Source organism: Lactuca sativa, chromosome 5 (assembly GCF_002870075.4).
Source record: "Lactuca sativa cultivar Salinas chromosome 5, Lsat_Salinas_v11, whole genome shotgun sequence".
Taxonomy (NCBI): domain Eukaryota; kingdom Viridiplantae; phylum Streptophyta; class Magnoliopsida; order Asterales; family Asteraceae; genus Lactuca; species Lactuca sativa.
The window spans coordinates 61108841-61117754 of NC_056627.2; positions in this window are offsets into that span (position 1 = coordinate 61108841).

The following is an 8914-nucleotide window of genomic DNA, read 5'->3' on the forward strand; positions in this document are numbered from 1 at the left end:
GTCCTTGCCGTCGCCCAAAACTCACGAATGATGTTCTGATAGATCACCAGATTGACTGTCAATGCTGATGCAATACAACATTCACGCAACCTGCGAATCATTGAAAGCATGTCGGAATGAACAACAGGTGGATCAGCAAGAACTATCGCCAGATTATGCATGTCTGCAAACTTGAGATTTGCCATTTTCCTGCACTCAAACACAGTTGTAAGAAACCTACACCAATAATAAAACTTATTTTGACAAAAATATGACAATAAAATTTGATCAAAATAAAAATTATTTATTAGTGATGTATGTTAAAAATAATTAAACCTTTTGACAGTTTTGGTTCTTGGGCCGTAAACTCTAGTTTACGGCCTAAAGAACTCCCTTAGAAAAATTTAGGTTCACGGTTTAAGCGAGGAAAAACAAGCAATCGTTACCCAGTCAAACTAAGAGCTTGAATCAACAAATGTTCTTGGGCCGTAAACTCCAGTTTACGGCCTAGAAATTACTTCGAAAACACGATGCATAATTATCATTGAAATATTTCAATCAGTCCAGAAGAGTTACACTTGAATTCATGGGCCGTAAACTGGGAGTTTACGGCCTATGAATGTCTACACCGAAAAAGGCTAAAAATTGGTCTTTCACTTTGAGATGACGAATGAAAAGCATATAGTCGCGAACACAACGAGAAGTCGCATCATAATAAAATAGTTTCGAATCCAAAACATCAAGTTTCAGAGTTTACGACCTAAGCTTACGGCCGTAAACTCCTCGACTTGAGTTTATTTAATTTTTAAGCACAATGTGATGAGATTCCGTGAAACAAAATATATATTCGTGATCTACACGATGCTACCTTCACGATGATATACTCGTTTTTCTGAAAATCGAAGAAAAAATTTTCGACACCTTGAGGGCTTTTGGGAGTGGTTTGCGGCCGGAAACTGTTGAGTGGGGAGATTCCGGCAGTGAACTCCCCCTTTTTACCTTTTTACCTTTCCACCTTTCTTACCCTCCTGCCTGTTAGCTACCCAGTCTTTCTAATTTTTCGCCAATTAATAAAAATAAAACCTTTTGAGGATTAATTTAATTTTCAAAACAAAAATAAAAAAAAAACTAACACACCATAAAATTTTAAATGCTAGAAAAATAAAAGTAAAATAAAATTAACATAAAATTTTAAGTTGAAAAATTAAATAAATAAAAAATTAAAAGTAAAATTAAAATTAAAAAATGAAATTAAAATAAAATAAAAAATCAACATCAAATAAATTAAGAAACACTTTAACTATCACTTCTTTTGTGATGCTTGGATCAAAGTTATTGGACGGCCTTATTCTACTTGTCGGTACCCTTATTTTCACATCTTCGTCTGACCGATTGCCAGTATTGTGGTCCACTTAAACGCGAAGGATTTGTGACATTTTGGACCTTTTACCAATGACATGATTCGGGCATTTACCTAATTGTAAATTTCTGGTAATTATTATATCTCCTAAATCTAACGTGAAATTACCTTATGACCATTTAATTGACTACAACCAGGGATATTGTTGTCCACCTAAATCGAGCAGCGAGATCTACAGACAATCTGTATGAGTTCAATTTTTAGGTGTACTGGAACGTGTTTCCCGCTTCCTGATATGCCCCAGCCATCAAGAACTTCCAGAGTACTCCTTACACCGGGTGAGCAGACAACCATTCAGAGAGAGAAGGGATACAGAATTCTATTTCTACCTACTTCAGAGGGGTTGAGAAGAAGAAGGTTGCATATGCTGTGTACCAGGTCGGATTAGAAGTCGCGCAAAGGAGACAACATGTGACTAACAGATGAGAAGTTTTTCACATATACATTTCACACATATATTTCAAGCGCATATATATTTCCTACAGAGAAATGGAGTTGCATATGTTGTGTACCAGGTCAGATTAGAAGTCGCGCAAAGGAGACAACATATGACTAACAGAAAGAAAGAAAGAAAACGATTTTCTACAGACCTAATTTATCAGAATTTACCAGTCGCCCTATCCAACCGGAATTAAGGACAGAATCCGCACATCGAGGAAAAGTTAAGCCACGGTTCCAAGTACGGGTTCAATTAATGTGACGAGTAGATTCTCGTGTTTATCTCCCTGCTCAACCTATCCGAGCGTCGTGATGTCAGATTAAACGGATCTAACTAGGTCAATATTTGTCGAGTCCTTAAATTCATTAGGTTCAACTTTCCTAGTTAAGTCCTATTTTAAAATCTTTCGCGCCTACCAGCACATCGAGCACAGAGCGTAGACGATTCAACGTAGGTACGTTACGCTGATTCAGGTCGTCCTTTATCACTTATTAATATCATTTCCCATCACAGTACTTACAACGAAGGCTGCTTTGAAATAACCCTAATTTAGATTCTTTACTGAAATGACACTATTTTTGAATTTTTTTTGTAATTTTTGTTGTTTTTGTATTTTCTTTCTCCCCCTAAATTTGTGCATAGTTGAGAGTTTTAAACAAAAGAAAAAAATGCGCAAATTTAAACATACCTAACAAAAATTGAAGACAAACTTGGTAAAATGTTAAAATAGACTAAAAAGACCAAAAATGAAATAAAACTAAAATAAAAAATAAAAAAATAAAAATAAAATAAAAATAAAATAAAAAAACAAACAAAGAAAAAAATTAAAAAAACTTAATCCTCAAAACGTATCATTTTCAGAAATCCCACAAGCACATCAAAACGAGCTTTGTTAAAAGGTTTTGTAAACAAGTCAGCCACATTGTTATCAGTGTGGACTTTTTCGATTCGAATTAGAGATCGTTCATAACAATCTCTGATAAAGTGAATTTTAATATCGATGTGCTTGGTTTTAGAGTGTTGGACTGGGTTCATAGCAATTTGTGTGGCAGCCTCATTATCACAATACATAGGGGTTTCTGAGTAATTCAAACCGTAGTCCAACAGCTGATGTTGGATCCAAATAACTTGAGAACAACAGGCTGATGCTGCCGCATATTCTGCCTCTGCTGTCGAAGTCGAGACAGTGTGCTACTTCTTGCATTGCCATGAAACTAGTCTGTCACCTAGGTATTGACATCCTCCTGAAGTTGATTTCCTGTCAAGCTCACAACCTCCATAATTACTGTCAGTAAAAGCATAAAGATTAAATTCAGAATTCTTCGGATACCAAAGACCCAATTTAGGACTTCCTTTGATATACCGAAAAATTCTTTTAATAGCAATAAGATGAGAGAGTTTAGGATTAGCCTGATAGCGTGCGCATTGACAGACTGCGAACATAATGTCTGGTCGACTTGCAGTAAGATACATTAGGGATCCGATCATTGATCGATAAAGAGTTTGATCTACGGGTTCGCCTTCTGGATCTGGAGTCAGGAGGGGTCGTTCAGCCATCGGTGTTGAGGCAGATTTAGCATCATGAAGTGCGAACTTCTCAAGAATATCATCCACGTACTTGGCCTGATGAAGAAGGATGCCGGTTGAATTCTATTTAACCTGAAGCCCCAAAAACATGGTCATTTCTCCCAAAGAACTCATTTCAAATCTTTTCTTCATTACACTTTCGAACTCCTTGCAAAGTTGTTGGCTTGTTGATCCAAAGATTATGTCGTCGACGTATATTTGAACAAGTATCTGGTCCTTGTCGACATGCTTTATAAACAATGTTTGATCGATAGTACCATGTGTATAGCCATGTTCGAGCAAATGCTTTGTTAGAGTTGCATACCATGCTCTAGGAGCCTGATACAGCCCATACAACGCTTTATCCAACTTGTAGACATGATTAGGAAACTTCGGGTCAACGTAGATTTCTTCCTTCACCTTGCCATACAAGAAGGCAGTCTTGACATCCATTTGAAAAACAGTGAAGTTCATATACGAAGCGTACGCCAAGAAGATACGAATGGCCTCCAAGCGAGCTACAGGAGCATAAACCTCAGTGTAGTCAAAACCCTCGACTTGTCGAAATCCACGAACTACCAATCTTGCCTTGTTTCGCACAATGACCCCTGAATCGTCCTGCTTGTTACGATAAACCCACCGTGTGTCAAGAGACTTTTTGCCCTTTGGTAACTCAACTAACTTCCAAACACCTAGTTTTTCAAATTGATGCAATTCTTCATGCATCGCATCCACCCAGCTAGGTTCATTTAGAGCCATATGTACATTCTTGGGCTCAATTTGAGAAATGAAACAAGAATACAGACATGTATTCACGTCTCCACTTTAACTTCTGGTTTTAACACCACTGTCTAGCTGGCCGATAACGTTCTCGAGCGGATGATCTCGTTGAATCCTAGAGGGTATTTCTTGGCTGATGTCATTGATGGAGACAGGTAGAGTGTGAATGTTAAGACCTCCTTCATTTGCTTGTTGAGTAGAACTAGATGGTTCTGCAACATACTCATCTGCAAGAAGGTCAGGAAAGAGTAATTCCATCAGGGTTGAAGAGACAGCGGAAGCATCATTTGGAATGAACTCTTTCTCTAATAATGTGGAAGGTCTTGATTCAACATTCGAAGAATCAATGTGGTCTGATTGAGGAGTGACATGTTCCAATAACGGCCTCCCTTGAGAAGTAGCAGAAGACTTATTGAAAGATGTTGCAGAAGACTCCCCTTCAATTTCAGCAGACGGCTCCCCCTCAGATGAAGCAGAAGACTCCCCCTCAACTGGAGCAGAAGATTTTCCTTTGTGCGAGTCGGAGGACCCCCATTCAGTTGAAGCTTTAGACTTTCCTTTCAGTGAATTGGAAGTTTTAGATACAAGTTTGTATACAACTTCTTCGACTTCTTCTTCAGAGATACTCTTCAAATGCGAATCAGTTCTTGAGACATCATTTGAATATACGTTTAAGGATTTGAAAAGTGACGTGTAATCAAATAACTAGTCCGGACCCACTCTCGCGTCTGTCTCATTCTCTTCCAACCAACGCACGTCATAGGATTCCACAATCTGTTTGGCTTTCTTGTTGTAGACTCGATAAGCGGTACGTGCAGCATACCCAACAAAATAGCAGTCATCAACTTTGGCATTAAACTTCGGATATGCATCTAGGTGAAGAAGGGTGCAAGGACAGCCAAATACTCGAAAATGACTAACTGACGGTTTGTGACCATAGTAAATTTCATATGGAGTTTTCATTTGAGCTTTGTTGATGAGTACTCGATTTTGAACATAACAGGCAGTGTTAATTGCCTATGCCCAAAAGAAAACAGGGAGCTTGGAGTCACACAACATCGTCCTTGCTGCATCCTAAGTGTTCTGTTTCGCCTCTCAGCAACACAATTTTGTTGAGGTGTGTGAGCGGAACTAAATTGATGTAGGATCCCCTTCTCAGAACATAAGTGATTGAGAACAGAATTCTTGAATTCCGTACCATTATCGGTGCGAATAGCCTTCACCCTATGATTGGTCTGATTCTCAATAAGTATGATGAACCTCTTGATCAATTCAGCGACGCCAACTTTGTTGGATAGAAAGAAAACCCACGTAAAACGAGAATAATCATCAATGACAACTAGACAGTAGGAACTCCTATTGATGCTTAGCACATTCACTGGACCAAATAGGTCCATGTGAAGAAGTTGTAGAACCTGACTTATTGAGTTAACTTGCTTCGGTAAATGTGGCTTTCGATGATGCTTTCCTTGAGCACAGGACACACATTTCTCAAACGTGATAAAGTCTTTGACAGGTAATCCACGGACCATCTCATTCTTTGCAAGACGATTGAGATTTTTGGCGTTGGCGTGACCTAATCTTCGGTGCCATAACATTGCGGTTTGCTCAGAGATCTTGGAGAACAAACAAGTAACCTGCTTTGGAAGATTGCTATTCATATCGATAATATAAGCATTTCCATCCCTTTTTGACTTTACGAGAATCCATTCTTCAGGGATGACAAAACCTGGCTTTAAGATCATGCATTCCTTGTCAGTGAAATGCGTAGAATAGCCTTTGTCACAGATTTGCGAAACACTTAGCAGGCTGTGTTTTAGCTCTGGAGCGAAATTCACATTTTCAAAACTCAAAACTCCATTTGATACCGTGCCCTTTTGTGTAATTTTTCCTCCATCTCCACCCGCAAAAGAGACGTATCCCCCATTAAATGATTGAATGTCGTTCAATTGGGTGATGTCTCCTGTCATGTGCCGGGAACAGCCGCTGTCGACGAACCATGGTCTGACGACATCTCCCCGCAACTGCCCCTGCAAAATGGGTGGGTTTAATTAGATTTGGGCACCCAGGTCATGATCTTCCTGGGTGATCCCGATGCTTTTTCAGATTTATTGCACATGAGTTTCTCTGAGGATACAGATGATGTATTGGGAGTAGATTTGGGTTTCCATATATAATTAGGTTTTTTGAAAAATTCAGTCAACTTTGTCATTTTATGTCTGACGATCTGCTTAAAGCATGAGTTACTTCTACCAGAGTTGGTTGAAGATCCATTATTGCTTTGTGATGAGCTTGACCTTTGCATGGCTATGCTCCCTTTTGGCAGACTGTTCAGGACAAGGTGATTAAAAAACCTTTTATGACTGTGAAATATACCCTTTTTCTATTTCTTTTATCTACCCAATAATCATTTCGAGATCGACTCCTAGAGGAATTTCTATTTAATGATCTTCCTCTGAATTCGTTCTCTCCTCTTGGAAGATTATAACTCACAAACATTCGATTAAGACAATTTCTAGCAATATGACCTTTAGTGCCACAATTAAAACAAATCTGATAGTTATTGTTAGAACTTGTGTTGCATTTGTCAGATTTGTTTTCCCCACAAACACCCTTGCTTGTCTCACAAAAACATGCAGTATTATCAAGTTGTGAGGCAAGTGAGGGTGCTGTATTTATTGAGGGTTGTGAGACTAATGGTATGTCAACATTTTTATCACAGACGTTTAAATTGTCAACCAAAATGTTCAAAGATTTATTAGACATATTAGAAACATTCAAAACTGTATCAGAGGTAGCAGCTACTGTATCAGAATAATTTAAAACACCACAAGAAAAATTGTCACTCAAAACATTTAACAAAGAATTGCCTTTATTTAAAATAAAAGCTTCAGGTTTGGACTCGATTTTATTTTCAGAAACACATCCTTCAACTTTGTGCTTTAACTGATTCAAGGATTGATCTGCAGGAGAAGTAGAAATGTTAGTACTTTCAACATTAATAAATCCTCCCGAAACAAAACCGGAGGGCTTGCCATAAATCATAAATGATTCATTGGCAATCTCTTCTTTGGACAAGGGCTTGGCCACGTATGAATGATTGAAAGGAGGAGGTATAAATTTATACCCTAGACCTTTTGATTGATTTCTTTTAAACTGCATACTTTGGTCTATCATATTTGCAACCACCTCACTTGAGAAATCATATTTTCTGACATCAAGTTTGGCGGTCTCAAAGTTTCCTTTCAAGGATTCAACTTCAGCTACAAGCTCAGCATTTTGTTTGACTACATAACTGTAATTTTCACATTTGTTGCTGTAGTCTTCCTGGAGTCTCCTAAAGTCTTTAATTTTTTATTCTAGTTGAGCTTTAAGTGGTTTTTGTCCTTTTCGAAGTCGATACCCTTCATATCTAAGGTCTTCTACATCTCTTATTAATTTGTCATTGAGTTCACGAAGAATCCTAATATTTTCTACTTCATCACCTAATGTCTCAATTTTATCCTGTAAAGTTTTCACATAATCTATACAAGCCTTAGAACATGATGGAAGACTTACCTTGTATGAATTAGGTTCATGGGAGGAGGATACCATCAAGCCAAATTGTAGTTTCATCATGTTGTCTTCAGCTGCTGCAGTCCTTGCTTGAGCGTCATCCCTCACTTGTGCTAGATGAGCATTTTCTGGTCCAGAGAAATTTAGAGCTTGTATTTGATCATCCCAGTCAAATGATTGTGCAACCATAGCCTTTTCATTGTTTGCTTGACCACTGCTTCGATTATTCCCAACTGCAACCATTGTTCTGTCATTATTAACCCTCCTATCAGGGTGTGGGCAATCACGAGCAAAATGCCCTGGCTCGTGGCAATTGAAACATCGAAGCTTTCCTTTGTTGAATCCAACCTTCTTGTCAGCACTCATTCCCCAATTGTTCTTCCCTGTCTTTTTGGCAAACTGTTTTGCCCTAAATACAGCCATGGCAATTTGCCATGTGATGTCCATTTCCTCAACATCCTCTGGATGGATTTGATCAAGATCTGCAAATGACAATTGAGGAGGAAGTTCCCCAGCTACAAGAGCATTGTAGCAATTCACAAGCCCTGCTGCAAAGACAAGGTTTTCATCACCCTCCTTTCCCTTTGGTGAAGAAGCCACATTAGAGGATGAAACATTTTGGGTAGATGTATTTTGCTGTCCTTGTGGGTAAGGAATGACCGGTGCAGAGGAAGATGAACCTGCAGAAGTATAGGAGAAAGAAGCAAGAGCATTATTAGATGAAATGCCAAGATTGGCAGATGAGTATGAGTTCACATGATTGATCTCTCGCTGTTTGTCATCAATATCACACGCTTTGATGACAGCCATCACTTCAGCTAGGGAAAGACGATTAAGATCCTTAGTCTTCTTGATTACTGCTACATTCATGTCCCAAGATTTTGGGAGAGCATTTAGTAGCTTCTTATTAATCTCTGACTTTGTATAGAAAATCCCTGCCACAGTCATCTCAGTGTTGAGAGTGGTGAATCTCTGCAGTTGAGCTTCGAGAGTCTCTCCAGGAACATAATTAAACATATTGAAGCGTTGTCTCAGCATATCTTGGCGACTTTCTCGCATGTCTTCATTTCCCTCATATACTTCAATGAGAGCTTCCCACAGAGCTTTGGCAGAAGTATACTCTCTGAATCCTTGAGCAATGTCTGGAGATAAAGCCATAGTTAAAATGGCCAATG